Source organism: Scyliorhinus torazame, chromosome 2, assembly GCF_047496885.1.
Source record: "Scyliorhinus torazame isolate Kashiwa2021f chromosome 2, sScyTor2.1, whole genome shotgun sequence".
NCBI lineage: Eukaryota > Metazoa > Chordata > Chondrichthyes > Carcharhiniformes > Scyliorhinidae > Scyliorhinus > Scyliorhinus torazame.
In genome coordinates, this window is record NC_092708.1 from 336,536,333 (window position 1) to 336,551,890 (window position 15,558).

Below are 15,558 nucleotides of genomic sequence, written 5' to 3' on the forward strand. Positions count from 1 at the left end.
TTTCTAATTGAGGGCAATTTAGCACAGCCAATCCAGCTACCCTGCACATCTTTGGGTTGTGGGGGTGAGACCCAAGCAGACACTAGGACAATGTGCAAACTCCACTCTGACAGTGGTCCGGGATCAAACCCAGGTCCTCGATGCTGTGGGTCGCAGTGCTAACCACTGTGCCACCTCAAAGTGGAATTGATGAGCAAGTTCAGCCATAATCTCTTTTTTTAAATTTGGAGGACCCAATTCATTTTTTTCAATTAAGGGGCAATTTAGCATAGCCAATCCACCTACCTTGCACATCTTTGGGTTGTGGGGGCGAAACCCACACAGACACGGGGAGAATGTGCAAACTCCACACGGAAAGTGACCCAGAGCCGGGATCGAACCTGGGACCTTGGCGCCGTGAGACTGCAGTGCTACCACTGTACCACCGTGCTGCCCTGTTCAGCCATAACCTTCATGGCATTGAGGGGCTGTATGACAGCCTCCTCCTACATTTTGTTTTAATTCACTTGTATCAGCCACCAACACACTGCTGTATAATGGATCTAGTTATGTCGCTATGGTAACATTTTTACTCTTATATTTTGAGGGTGATCTGATTTAACTCCAGTGAAATTTGTGTAAAAGTGTTTACAAATTTTAAGATAGATTATCGAAACTAGAATGTGAATGCTTTCAAAATGAAGCTGGAGTTTGTGTTCATTTATAAATTCACTAATTATAGTTGAGCTGATGATTTTATTGGTCGACTACAGGCACTGCAGCTCCTTTTCAGTTAATTTGGACATGAATCCCACATTGTAGCTAATTCCCTGAGCAAATTTTGACGCTATTAAAAGTAGGTTCTGTCCCCAAACATGACTAGGGCTAATGAATAAAAATTAATGTGTGACCTGGGGTCTTGTAACAAATTGTTTAGAAGTTGCAGGTCAACCTTCCTGGGAGGTGTGGCATAAACAATTTCATTATGGCTATGAATGTTCATATGCTCAGTGCATGGTTATAGATCCATTTCTTAATATAACTGGATTTGTTCCAATTTGCAAACTTTAAAGAATACCTGTGAACATTTAGAGAGCTGAGTGAGCGGAGTTTGGGAATGCAGACGGGAAGGATAAGTGTTCCATCTACCTAGTATTTGCATGGTGCAACAATAATTTAATTGTTGACTAATCATAGCACTCAATCTCCTATAAATGAGTCCACAATTGATCTAGAACTGAGATGAGGACAATTCCCTTGAGGTTGAAGGTTTTAAGAACCATTCCTCCTAAGCGTGCCAACCTACCATATGTCATGTCTCAAATTACTCGTACTGTAGCCTGAAATATTACTTTCTGAAGCAAATTAGATAATTATATAATGGTTGTATTTTCAGTTTTTCACTTTTCCCACAGAATATTTGACTCTAGAGTATGTCCACCACTTTCCAGAAAGCAATCAAAGACCTGCAACATTATCTAAAAGGGAGTGGAAAATATTTGCTTGCAGTACTGTGGTAAGTTTGGTATTATCAACAAAATGTTGGAAAAATACTAAATTAGCCCATCAATTTCAAGTTTGAAAATGCACATTTGGTATCATCAATAAACCGTAATAGTTTAATAGTATACAGCAACATTGCCTCTGGATATTTTTCTGGAGCACGTTCACAGAAGAACAGAATTAGTAAAACTACTTAAGTTCTAGGTACCACACTTTAGGAAGGATATTTTGGCCTTGGAGGGAGTGCAACGTAGGCTTACTAAAATGATACCTGGATTACAGGAGTTGTGTTACGAGGAGAAATTACTCAAATTAGACCTGTTTTTGCTAGCATTTAGAAGGGTTACGGTGATCGGATCAAAGTTTTCAAGGTATTAACATTGAAAGATGGGATAGATGAACGTAAACTATTTCCGCTGGGTGGAGATTCAAAAACTAGGGGGCATGGTCTAAAAATTAGGGCCAGACCATTCAGGAGAGATGTTAAGAAAAATGTCTTCACTCAAAGGGTGGTAGAGGTTTGGAACTCCCACAAACAGCAGTTGAAGCTAGATCAGTTGTTAATTTTAAATCTGAGATTTTTGTTAAGCAAAGGTATTGAGGGGTATGGACCAAAGGCAGGTACATGGGGCGGGATTCTCCAATAATGGAGCTATGTCCCCACGCCCTCGGAAAAACGCGGGCGAATCACTCCGGACTTTCCTGAAGAAAGTCAGGAAACGATTCTCATACCAGGAGGGGGCTAGCAGGGGCCCGGAATAGTCCTCGCACCTCAAGCTACCGATATGGGCCCCTGCACTTCCGGTCAGGGGTCCGCGCATGCGCACAGCAGCGGGCTGCGTCAACTGCCCTGCACGGCATAGCGGACCCACACCGTGGACCGGCACTAAGAAGATACCCCCCACCCCCCCCGGCACTAAGAAGATAGGCCCCCCCCCCCCCCCACCGAGATCGCACGGGTCAGTGGCCCCCAATCGGTTGCCTGGCCGTCCTGGAGGCCCCTCCGGTGAAGGATTTCCCCCCCCCAACCAGGGCGGGCGCGGTCCGAGTCCGCAGCCGCCAGGCCGAATTCCCGACTGGTGGGACCTTGAGAGAACCATGCCGTCGGGAACTCTGCTAGCTGCACTTTGTGAATTGCCGCGGGGGCCTCTTTAAATGGAACCCGACTGGCGCTGCGTCAATCGCGCGCACGCAATTGGCGGCGAATTACGGGAGCGACGTCGGACTCTATCTCGGGTTTGATGTCCATTCTCCACCCCCTTGCTGATCGTGATTTTGGCTTTTCAGAAAACTTAACTTTGCTTTGGGAAGTAATTCAATATTCATTTAATTACATTAGAGCTTTACTTAATATTCAATTTCTTTAGGATACTAAAGTGGGCTTAAATTTGTTAGGTTAATACCTCTCAGGTCATTAAAATTAAGAGACATAGAACATACAGTGCAGAAGGAGGCCATTCGGCCCATCGAGTCTGCACCGACCCATTTAAGCCCTCACTTCCACCCTATCCCCGTAACCCAATATCCCCTCCGAACCTTTTTGGTCACTAAGGGCAATTTATCATGGCCAATCCACCTAACCTGCACGTCTTTGGACTGTGGGAGGAAACTGGAGCACCCGGAGGAAACCTACGCAGACACGGGGAGAACGTGCAGACTCCACACAGACAGTGACCCAGCGGGGAATCGAACCTGGGACCCTGGCGCTGTGAAGCCACAGTGCTATCCACTTGTGCTGCCCCTGAAATGAAAATTGCTTATTGTCACAAGTAGGCTTCAAAGGAAGTTACTGGGAAAAGCCCCTAGTCGCCACATTCCGGCGCCTGTTACGGGAATCGAACCGTGCTACTGGCCTGCCTTGGTCTGCTTTCAAAGCCAGCAATTTAGCCCTGTGCTAAACAGCCCCTTGATACATAGTATCAATGATGGGTTAACGAAGGAGAAACATTCATTTTGCTTGATTAGAACAAAGATTGTTAATTCAATTAGAGTAGCAGTTTTCTTCGGGCTGCAGTAAAATAGGCAACTTGTTCCTGGGCAAGCTTATATAAAACCATCTGCCTATACTTATCTAGGATAGTCCACTCACTGCTCAGAAAGTAGATATATAGGGTCAAGCACTATGTTGAGGGAGACTATCGTAGTAGTTGTAGATGGTTAGGAATGGAAAGAATATGGATATTATAAAAATGACATTTTTATGCGGAATCACACGATTTCTTGGTGCAGCTCTTTGTGAATTATGATGTAACCCACCTTTCGAAGTACTCGGGGATATAGGAAGGGCATTTTATGCAAATCTAATTAGGTTGCTATTAATTAAGTGGCTGCAAGCAATGTAGGTTTATTAAACCTCAACTTTAATACAGTCGTTTCAAGTATTGTTCTGGTGCTGAATGCTTACATTAAAAAGCTGAAGGTAGCAGGCGTACCTTCATCAACATATCCTAATACTTTATTTCATTGAATTAATATTGCAATTATGGAAGTATTAGAGTTGAGGTTTGCAAGTGTACACCATTTCCTTTGCAGACTTCGCTTTGCATAAGCTCCCTTTACATAGCACCAATTCTGGCCAACAGGACAGTCCAGCAAGCATTTCTGCCTTTGTAAAATAATTCAGCTGGTATTTGGAAGTTCTGCAGCATAGGAGATTTAAGGGCAATAGTCAACATCTCACTATTATATGTCAATCTGCTGTAATGTCAATCTACTTAGCTAACATAGAAACATAAAGAGGTTTACGGCACAGAAGGAGGCTATTTGGCCCATCATGTCCATGCTGGCCGCTTAGAAGTTATCAAAGTTCAGAAAAAGAAGAGCTACATGATAGCAAAAAAAGCAATCCAGAAATTAATATTATTCTTCTATTTTACAGATGCGTCCAAAATTGATTTTGAAATTAAATCTCTAATATTACTTCAACTGGAAATTTATTCTTTTTTTTAAAGAAAGATTTGGAAAATTAGAACACTTGTGTGGATTTATAAAGGAATCTTTTATACTTAGTTTGCAATGAACTGAACTGAAGATATGAACTTGTAAGATGGAGATCAATTGGTATCACCAGGATTTGGAACAATAATGATATATCTACCGCTTGTAGGTTTGCAGGTCAAACCTTCTGACCTTCACTGTGGTTGTTAATCTCAGTGTACAGTATGTACACCATGCACTCTGCATCATTAAAGGTTTGGTGCTGGTGGGGTGAGTAATGTTAACATTGAGGAATACATGAGTTTAGGTGCAAGTGGCGATGTTTAATTTGTCGAAAATGTCAATGTGACCAAAGGCAGCCCCAACGCAATGATTTTAATTTGGGCATGTTTGGCTGTGTGACTGTATCCTCCTCCACTGAGGTGATGTATCAATTTGATTATTTCAATCAGTGTGTTGACATAATCTTTTAACCAGCATTTAAATTGAATGACACATGCATAAATTTCCTGGGCTCCATGAAACTCGCCATTGAGATCAAGGTGTGAAGAATGGTAATTCATGGGGCTTGTTCGAAGACAGATGTTCAACAGTAATAAACATGGAGTGCTCATAGCCATACTCCTATTTCCCAATGGGAAAAGGTTTGTTGACTGTACTTGTGGTGAAGTGGTGCACTTTGGAGATGCTGGGTGGAATTTCTCAAAGTTTAGGTGACACAGTGGTTAGCACTGCTGCCTCACCGCTCCATGGAGGCAGATTCAATTCCGACCTCGGGTAACTGTGTGGAGTTTTCACTTTCTCCCCGTGGCTGCATTCATTTCTCCGGGTACTCCGGTTTCCTCTCATGGTCCAAAGATGTGCAGATTAGGTGGATTGGCCATGATAAATTGCCCCTTAGTGTCCAGAAGGTTAAGAGGAGGTACTGGGTTCCGGGGCTAGAATGGAGACAGTGTTAAGTATGATGCTCTTTCCAAGGGCTGGTGCAGGCTCGATGGGCCGAATGGCCTCCTTCTGCACTGTAAATTCTAGGAAAAATCAGTGCGAATCGCAACATAAAAGTTGTTAATTTCTATCGCAATCTTCCAGCACGTCGTTTATTCCGCTGGGGACGTGATATGCACCGACAGTGTAAGGAGCCTAAACCTGCCAGCAAGCCTGACTTCACAGAGATCAGGGTTCTCCGACCTCAAAGTGACAGTAAAGACCCCTAATCACCTCCCCACCCCCCACAACATTGCCACCATTGGGGTTCAGTGCCCTACCCCCAACCACCATTTTCACCAGCATCAACCCACTCAATGGGTCTCCTTTCAGGCCCCGACACCTCCTTGCGGGCAAAGAACCCCACTTCCCAATCACCGGTATCAGTGGCTCCCCTTCCCCAAGGTGAGCGGCATCCCGCTATGGGGTCACCTCATGATGCCCCCCCCCAACTTGTCACTTCCCCTGAGCACCCTGGCCAGTGCCAACTTGGCAGTGCCAGGTGGCTGCCCTTGCCATGTCCCAACTACCTGGGGACTACAATGTCCTCCGAGCCTCCTGGCTTGGTCATCACATCCAATCTCGGTCATCACATCCGGTCTCCAGTGATGGAGACCAGTAATGATTTCCACCGGCTTCACTTTGCGCCGGCAGGTGAAAGAATAGTGGGGGCCAAGAGAATTTGGCTTCAAGCCAATTTTGAATATAGAAATGCTGCTTTTAATATGCTAAAGTGGCTCACACCCAGTGAGTGCGTGAAGCAGATTATGTCAGCTGCAATGGGCCAGGGGCATAACGCACTGTTCAGTGCCTGGCACTGATCCTGTTTTGGACCTCCCTCGCTATTTTCCTGACATAGCAGGATTTGCGCCGGGCACTACACGGCCGGAAAATTGCCCCACTAAGTTTAGGATGGATGAAGACTTGACTGCCTCTGATTAGTTAAGGAGCAAGATGACCATCAACAGCAACAATAACATTCAGGTGATCAACAGAGCAGGGAGCAACAGAGGGGAAGAACTCACATGAGGCGCTATCGGTGTAACTGGATGTTCAGTTGAAGGCTCAACTTCCTTGACACCTTGGAAGACCAGTGCTCTCAGAAGCTGAGATTCTCATATCACCTGGAGGAAGACACCTGCAGCCTCTTAAAAGGAGATCTCTTGGGAATACAATTCCAGTGGCTGTGAAAAACCACTGTAATCAACTTATTTGCTTCCAAACTCTTCCAGGAGTTAATGGAAGAAGATGCAGGATCTCTGAAGTCAGCTGCCATCAATGCATAAAGCAAGCCACTAATGGATTGTTTGCCAGACAGGCAATAATGTCAACTTTGTGACGCTAGCAGCCAGGGTGTGTAGGGGCTCTGGTTTCCAACTGGTTCCAGGCATTATTGACCCTGCACACATGACATTGTGCATCCTCAGATGAACCAGGAGTATTTGGAATTGTAAGGTATTCCTTCACTGTTCGGCTCATATTCAGAGGTTTATGTAGATGTGCACCAGATTCTCAGGAAGCAGTCATTAATCCTTTGGCAGTCCAAGCTCCCTGACCTCTTGAGACTAACAGGCAAATTTAAGGATGGAAGCTTGCTAGGAGACAAAGGTTACCACCATTCATACATGGTTACTGATGTGTGGAACCTCACCAGTGGAGATCAAGAGCACTACAACAATAGCCATATGACCATCAGGTGTATTACTGAGCAGTCACCTGAAAGTGTGCAATGTACTTGAGTGCATGTCAGATCTGGATAAGCTTTTTAGTACTCCATAAGTGAGACTGTCCAGGATGATGACAAACACCAATGTGCATATTCTTGAACACTTTGCCCTTATATGAAACTTTGTTCGTCTTTGTTCATATGTGGTGTATCCCATGATTTCAGCAGAGGTAGAAGCAGCCTGCTCGCGCCCTACTCTGATTGTTGAGATGCTTTTGGTGCTGACCTTTGGGTATTGGACCCTGAGAAGCCCCCAACAACAATTGTGCCACCTGCACCTGTACAATGCCAGGCTTGGTCATCAGGAGAGAAGGCAACAATTTGTGTACTGATTGTGGTGGAGGGGGAGGTGAGTCAACAGGCAATGCCTCTGATTCCCGCCGTGTCCCTTGTAATCTCTGTTTTCATCTTCTACTGAATGAAGGAATGAACAGAGGTATGAAGCAATGGCAGGTATGCAGTTTGGTGATCGTGACTATTGAGAAGAGGAATTGAACTGTAGAAGGTTCAGGGGTGAGTGGCAATGCTGAAACGATAGAAAGGAAGTCGATAGTGAATACAAAGGGAACCAGAAGTAAATGTGTGTGAAGAGTTGCGATGTAGGTTTAATATGTTTGGGGCTGGTTTAGCACAGGGCTAAATAGCTGGCTTTTAAAGCATACCAAGGCAGGCCAGCAGCACGGTTCGATTCCCGTACCAGCCTCCCCGAACAGGCGCCGGAATGTGGCAACTAGAGGCTTTTCACAGTAACTTCATTTGAAGCCTACTTGTGACAATAAGTGATTTACATTTCATTTCATTTCATAAAGCAGAGTGAAGGGTGAGAAAGTGGTTTGTGCAGAATAGATTGTGGAACTTTGCTTCCCTGCCTTGATTAGGTCATCAAAGCATTCCCTAGCTTAATCCTGGAAGAAACTGCTTGGATTCTCCTGGCATTGTGGAGACAGGGATGGAGGAATGGAGCTGGAAAAAGATCAGGAGACATGTCAGGATGGCTTCCATTCCATTCCTCATGGAATGTTCCTCTAGGGATCTTGCCCACATGTGGGCAGGTGGCTAGTTAGTCCAATTAAGGCGCCACATAGGTCTTTCTTTTTTAATGGTGTTGGAATAGCCCCAATAGTGTTCTGGGGCAGCATGTCAGTGGGCCAGCGGAGAGGTTCCATGCCCCGGTGATGGGGTCATGATGAAAGGCCACACTTAATAATAATAAGGCTTACATTAACACTGCAATGAAGTTGCAGTGAAAGTCCCCTAGTCGCCACATTCCGGCACCCGTTCGGGTACACCGAGGGAGAATTCAGAATGTCCAATTCACCTAACAAGAACGTCTTTCTGGATTTGTGGGAGGAAATCGGAGCACCCGGACATGGGGAGAACGTGCAGACTCCGCACAGACAGTGACCGAAGTCAGAATCGAACCTGGGACCCTGGAGCTGTGAAGCAATTGTGCTATCCACAAGGCTACCGTGCTGCCCAATGGCGTGGCAAAGATGAAGGTGGCTAATTGAGAGGCTGCCTTCTGGAAAATTGTGTTGCCTAACTTGCTGCCAGACCTGGGACCCCATTTGGCTCTGACTTGGGATTCCAAAGCTCGTAGGAAAATCCGTCCCAATGCTTCTGCTGTTGACCTCATTGGCCATCTCCGGTCACTTACTTCGTTACAGCAGTTGATTTCTTACCACCTTTGCTGAGGAAGGATAGCTCTCGAGTAACGCTTCACTAAATTGAGATGCAGTCCTTGACTGTCCTGAATCCATGATGAAACTACCCCCTCTCTTTGTTTAAACTCCTCCAAATTTCTGCCCTGGATTGGTTCTTTTAGCCACCTGCGCCAAACCCAAAAGTCAAGTTACAATTAGGTGGCGGCATTAAAATGCTACAGATAGACACAAGCTGGATTTCCCACCCAATGTCACATCACCACCTCGACTCTGAACAGAGCACCGAGTTAATATTGGAGCCCAGGTCTCTCTGAAGTAACTTCTTTAAGTTCATATTTCAGAAAAAGCAACATTTTATTGTTTTTGACACATCATTGAGGTTGATTAGTTAAAATTGATTGTGTGTGAAGCTTCGTGTTCAGATCATTTATATAACTTTTATATTGCATCATTTTATTTAGTTTGATACTTTTGTACTGATATTTAATGTTATCTTTCATATCCAGTTTTGCAATTTGTAAAGTGAGAAACTAGACAGTTTTATTTTTTAAGAAATGACCAATGCTGTAAGGTGCATTTATTTTTCTGTTCTGCTTTTATATTTACTGATTAAAATTATTTTATTATAGTCAAGACTACTCTGGATTATTTAAAATTTCCCACTAACAATCAGATATTTAGCAGAATACCACTTTCGTAAAGGTACAGTTTTATCACTGAAGGAATGATCCAAAATGCATCATTAAGTGAAATACTTTGGAGTTGTTGATATTCCAACAGCAGTAAAGTCAGTAAAATTGAACATCGTTGCAGCTTTGTGAATGCAAACTCATTGAATATTCTTATTATTGTTTTAAACTCTGCACAAGGGATTCCATTTCATGTGGGTTAATAGAGCTGATGATCTCGTGGTGCAATTCCCTTCTCTTCTACATATGCATTAGCAGATGTAGTGTCACAAAATTTAACAGCACCACTTGATTACAATATGCAATGGCTTATGCAACTACTAGCATACTGACGTACCATCGCCTCCAGTTTCGGAGTCCCAGGTAGAAAAACAATTTAAACTTTGTGCGTTGGAGCTCAGGCACATATCATGGGCACAATTTCACAGAAATGAAACAGATCAATGTCGGGTACGTTTAGCCGGGTGTTTCCCTGGGCTGGCAGCGCCGAGATCTACCCCATTAATAAATAGGAGTCTGTTTCATTTCTGAACCTCAGCGAGGAACGCCCCGCTGAGGCCGCACTTGGGCGCGATCCGTCGGCCATGCTGCACCGGTAAAGCAGCTCGCCCCGGCGCAGCACGGCCATTGAAAGCCAGGAGACCCCGCTCCCGGGATGTACTCGGCTCGCAACACCTCGTGAGATTTAACACAATCTCACAAGACGCTGCGATATGAAGCCCGCCCACAATGGACAGTAAGAAGTCTTACAACACCAGGTTACAGTCCAACAGGTTTGTTTCAAACACTAGCTTTCGGAGCGCTGCTCCGTCCTCGGGTGAGTGAAGAGGTATGTGCCAGAAACACATATATAGACAAATTCAAAGATGCAAGACAATGCTTTGAATGCGAGCATTTGCAGTTAATTAAGTGTTTACAGATCGAGAGATGGGGTAACCTCAGGTTAAAGAGGTGTGAATTGTCTCAAGCCAGGACAGTTGGTAGAATTTTGCAAGCCCAGGCCAGATGGTGGGGGATGAATGTAGTGCGACATGAATCCCAGGTCCCGGTTGAGGCCGCACTCACGTGTGCGGAACTTGGCTATAAGTTTCTGCTCGGCGATTCTGCGTTGTCGCGCGTCCTGAAGACCGCCTTGGAGAACGTTTACCCGGAGATCAGAGGCTGAATGCCCTTGACTGCTGAAGTGTTCCCCGACTGGAAGGGAACATTCCTGCCTGGTGATTGTCGCACGATGTCCATTCATTCGTTGTCGCAGCATCTGCATAGTCTCGCCAATGTACCATGCTTCGGGACATCCTTTCCTGCAGCGTATGAGGCAGACAACATTGGCCGAGTCGCACGAGTATATACCGCATACCTGGTGGGTGGTGTTCTCGCTTGTAATGGTGGTATCCATGTCGATGATCTGGCACTTCTTGCAGAGATTGCCATGGCAGGGTTGTGTGGTGTCGTGGTCGCTGTTCTGAAGGCTGGGTAGTTTGCTGCAAACAATGGTTTGTTTGAGGTTGCGTGGTTGTTTGAAGGCAAGTAGTGGGGGTGTGGAGATGACCTTGGCAAGATGTTCATCGTCATCGATGACGTGTTGAAAGCTGCGAAAAAGTTGTCGTAGTTTCTCCGCTCCGGGAAAGTACTGGACGACGAAGGGTACTCTGTCGGTTGTGTCCTGTATTTGTCTTCTGAGGAGGTCGGTGCGGTTTTTTGCTGTGGCGCATTGGAACTGTCGATCGATGAGTCGAGCGCCATATCCCATCTGTACGAGGGCATCTTTCAGCGTCTGTAGATGTCTGTTACTCTCCTCGTCTAAGCAGATCCTATGTATATGGAGGACTTGTCCATTGGGGATGGCTTCTTTAATGTGTTTAGGGTGGAAGCTGGAGAAGTGTAGCATTGTGAGGTTATCCGTGGGTTTGCGGTAAAGCGAAGTGCTGAGGTGACTGTCCTTGATGGAGATGAGTGTGTCCAAGAATGCAACTGATTTTGGAGAGTAGTCCATGGTGAGTCTGATGGTGGGATGGAACTTATTGATGTCATCGTGTAGTCGTTTCAGTGATTCTTCGCCGTGGGTCCAAAGGAAAAAAATGTCATTGATGTATCTGGTGTATAACGTTGGTTGAAGGTCCTGTGTGGTGAGGAGGTCTTGTTCAAAGTTGTGCATGAAGATGTTGGCATATTGAGGTGCGAATGTGGTCCCCATGGCTGTTCCGTGCGGCTGGATGAAGAACTTGTTGTTGAAGGTGAAGATGTTGTGATCCAGAATGAAGTGGATGAGTTGGAGAATTGCGTCTGGAGATTGGCAGTTGTCGGTGTTGAGTACTGAGGCTGTTGTAGCAATGCCGTCGTCATGGGGGATGCTGGTATAGAGTGCTGAGACGTCCATTGTGACGAGGAATGTTCCTGGTTCAACTGGTCCATGGGTGCTGAGTTTCTGTAGGAAGTCCGTCGTGTCGCGACAGAAGCTGGGCGTACCTTGTACGATGGGTTTCAAGATGCCCTCGATGTAGCCAGAGAGGTTCTCACACAGGGTCCCATTGCCTGAAACGATAGGACGGCCGGGTGTGTTGGCCTTGTGTATTTTCGGGAGGCAGTAGAGACCTCCAATGTGGGGAGTACGTGGGATGAGAGCACATAGGGTGCTCTGAAGGTCTGGATCCAAGGTCTTGATCAGTCTGTTGAGTTGGTGGATGTGTTCCTTGGTCGGATCTGTGGGTAACTGTCTGTAGTGTTCCTGGTTGTTGAGTTGTCGGTATACTTCTTTGCAGTAGTCTGTTCTGTTCAGTATGACGGTGGCCCCTCCTTTGTCACAGCCCCGAACGTCACCCAAGCATAACGCCATCCGCGCTCTCAAGACCAACCGCAACATCGTCATCAAACCAGCAGACAAAGGAGGGGCCACCGTCATACTAACGAGCTCCTCTCCCAACCTCTGAACTCCCCACCATGGAACGTCCGGTGTGGGCCATGGAGTAAGTGGTCACATACAAGGCAACTCCTGCCCAGGGACACAGAAAAGAGCTCTTTTTAACCAATACGGGGTGGAATTTTGATGAAAAGATATAGGTGAATGTTGGAGGAGTACTTTCTCCTAGGAATGGTATGTCTCTTGGTTACCAGACCCGGGAAGAAATAGTGAGAGATTTGGCTGAAAAATTGGAGCAGACTTCTGCAGCAAAAACAAAAGACGTGCAGATGGGGGAGAGGCCAGATCAGGTTAAAAGGCTTCAGCTTGCCTTGATGGCCTTTATTAAAGCTGAATTTCAGCAGCAGAAGGAACAACTTGAACTCCGGACCTCCATCCATCAGACCATTAAATATAGGAGCAGAGTTAAGCCATTCAGCCCATCGAATCTGCTCCGCCATGCGAATGGCTGATATTTTCTCATCCCCATTCTCCTGCCTTCTCCCCGTAACCCCTGGTCCCCTTATTAATCAAGAACCTATCTATTTCTGTCTTAAAGACATTAAATTACTTGGTCTCCACAGCCTTCTGCGGCAATGAGTTCCACAGATTCACCACCCTCTGGCTGAAGAAATTCCTCCTTATCTCTGTTTTAAAGTATCATCCCATCTGTCTGAGGCTGTGCCTCAGGTTCTGGTCTCTCCTACGAGTGGAAACATCTTCTCCATGTCCGCTTCACCTAGGCCTTTCAGTATTCTGTAAGTTTCAATGTGATCCCTCCACCCATTCTGTGGTAAACCACTGTTGTACCTGTATCAGGTGATGTAAGGTAGGACCTGTACTACAGGTTCACCGGTAGTCCCTGCCTGCTGGCTCCGCCCAGTAGGTGGAGTATAAATATGGGTGTCCTCCATTCAGCAGTCATTTCGCCAGCTGCTGTGGGAGGCCACACATCTTAGAGCAATAAAGCCTCAGTTGTACCCAACTCTAGTCTTTGTTCAATTGATCAATTTGTTCATGTCTCAATTTATTGCTCTAAGATTTTCTAAAATATGGACCTCCGAATCAAGCCAGATCGCCTGCAGCTGGATCCGCAATCAAGCGACGCCAAAAAGGAATTTAATCACTAGCTAGCTTGCTTCGAGGCGTAGATCAACTCGGCGTCCACCCCTGTTCCGGAGGCTCCGAAGATACAGATCCTGTACTCAAGGTTGAGCTCCAACGTGTTTCCGCTGATCCAGGACGCCCCGAACTACGCCGACGCCATGGCGCTTCTCAGAGAAAACTACGCACAGAAAACGAACACGCTCTTCGCCAGGCACGTACTCGCCACTCGCTCTCAACTCGCTGGTAGGACCAGGTATTGCAGGTACCATGATGTCGAGGGTAACGGAGAAAGTTTTTTTTTCATGGTGCGGCAATCAGACGATCGGGTGGCCTGGTCGTCCTTCTTGAGGGTCTGAGTTTCGGCGGCGATCTTCGTGAGGGCCCCGGCGGTTGTGACTCCGGGAACGTGGTGTCTTCCTCCCAGACAGCTTCGTCACCCCTAGGCGGCGCTGGAGGGGGGAAAAGTGGGCAGGGGGGAGGGGCACCTGTAGGGGGCGTCGGTGCCTGTTCGGCGCTGGGTAGGGGTTCCGGAGGCAACACTGATCCTCCGCTCAGGTGCTGCGGGGGTGGGGGCAATGGCGCGGGCGCGCGTGGGGCTCCGGCGGGCGCCAGGTCCCGAAGAGAGACCGTGTCTTGGCGGCCGTTGGGGAACGCTACGTAGGCGTACTGGGGGTTGGCATGCAGCAGGTGGACCCTCTCGACCAACGGGTCCGACTTGTGCTCCCTCACATGTTTCCGCAGCAGGACAGGTCCGGGTGTCGCTAGCCAGGTGGGGGGGGCGAGGTCCCATAGGAGGACTTCCTGGGGAAAACAAGGAGACGTTCGTGAGGTTTCTGGTTTGTGATAGTACATAGCAGCGACCGAATGGAGTGAAGGGCCACTGGGAGGACTTCTTGCCAGCGGGAGACTGGGAGATTCCTGGACCGAAGGGCCAGCAGGACGGTCTTCCAGACCGTTCCGTTCTCCCTTTCTACCTGCTCGTTTCCCCGGAGGTTGTAACTGGTCGTCCTGCTCGAGGCGATGCCCTTGCTAAGCAGGAACTGACGCAGCTCGTCGCTCATAAAAGAGGACCCCCTATCACTGTGGATGTATGCGGGGAAACCGAACAGTGTAAAGATACCCTGGAGGGCCTTGATGACGGTGGTTGCGGTCATGTCTGGGCAGGGGATGGCGAATGGGAACCGGGAGTATTCGTCAATCACGTTAAGGAAGTACGCGTTGCGTTTGGTGGAGGGGAGGGGGCCTTTGAAATCCATGCTGAGGCGTTCAAAGGGACGGGAAGCCTTGATCAGATCTGGTCGGTAGAAGTGCGGTTTGCACTCCGTGCAGATTTGGCAGTCCCTGGTGACTGTCCTTACCTCCTCGATGGAGTAAGGCAGGTTTCGGGTCTTAACGAAATGGAAGAACCGAGTGACTCCCGGGTGGCAGAGGTCCTCGTGGAGGGCTCAGAGGCGGTCTACTTGTGCAGTGGCACAAGTGCCGCGGGACAGGGCATCAGGAGGCTCGTTCAGCTTCCCCGGACGGTACAAGATCTCGTAATTGTAGGTGGAGAGTTCTATCCTCCACCGCAAGATCTTGTCGTTTTTTTATCTTGCCCCGCTGTGCATTATCGAACATGAAGGCCACCGACCGTTGGTCCGTGAGGAGAGTGAATCTCCTGCCTGCCAGGTAATGCCTCTAGTGTTGCACAGCTTCTACTATGGCCTGGGCCTCCTTTTCGACCGAGGAATGGCGAATTTCGGAAGCATGGAGAGTGCGGGAGAAGAAAGCCACAGGCCTGCCCGTTTGGTTGAGGGTGGCCGCCAGAGCTACGTCGGGCGCATCGCTCTCGACCTGGAAGGGGAGGGACTCGTCGATGGCGCGCATCGTGGCTTTTGCGATGTCCGCTTTGATGCGGCAGAAGGCCTGGCGGGCCTCCGTCGACAGGGGGAAGGTTGTGGATTGGATCAGGGGTCGAGCCTTGTCGGCGTAATGAGGGATCCATTGTGCATAGTAGTTAAAGAAGCCGAAGCAGCGCTTTAGGGCCTTGGGGCAGTGAGGGAGGGGGAACTCCATGAGGGGGCGCATGCGTTC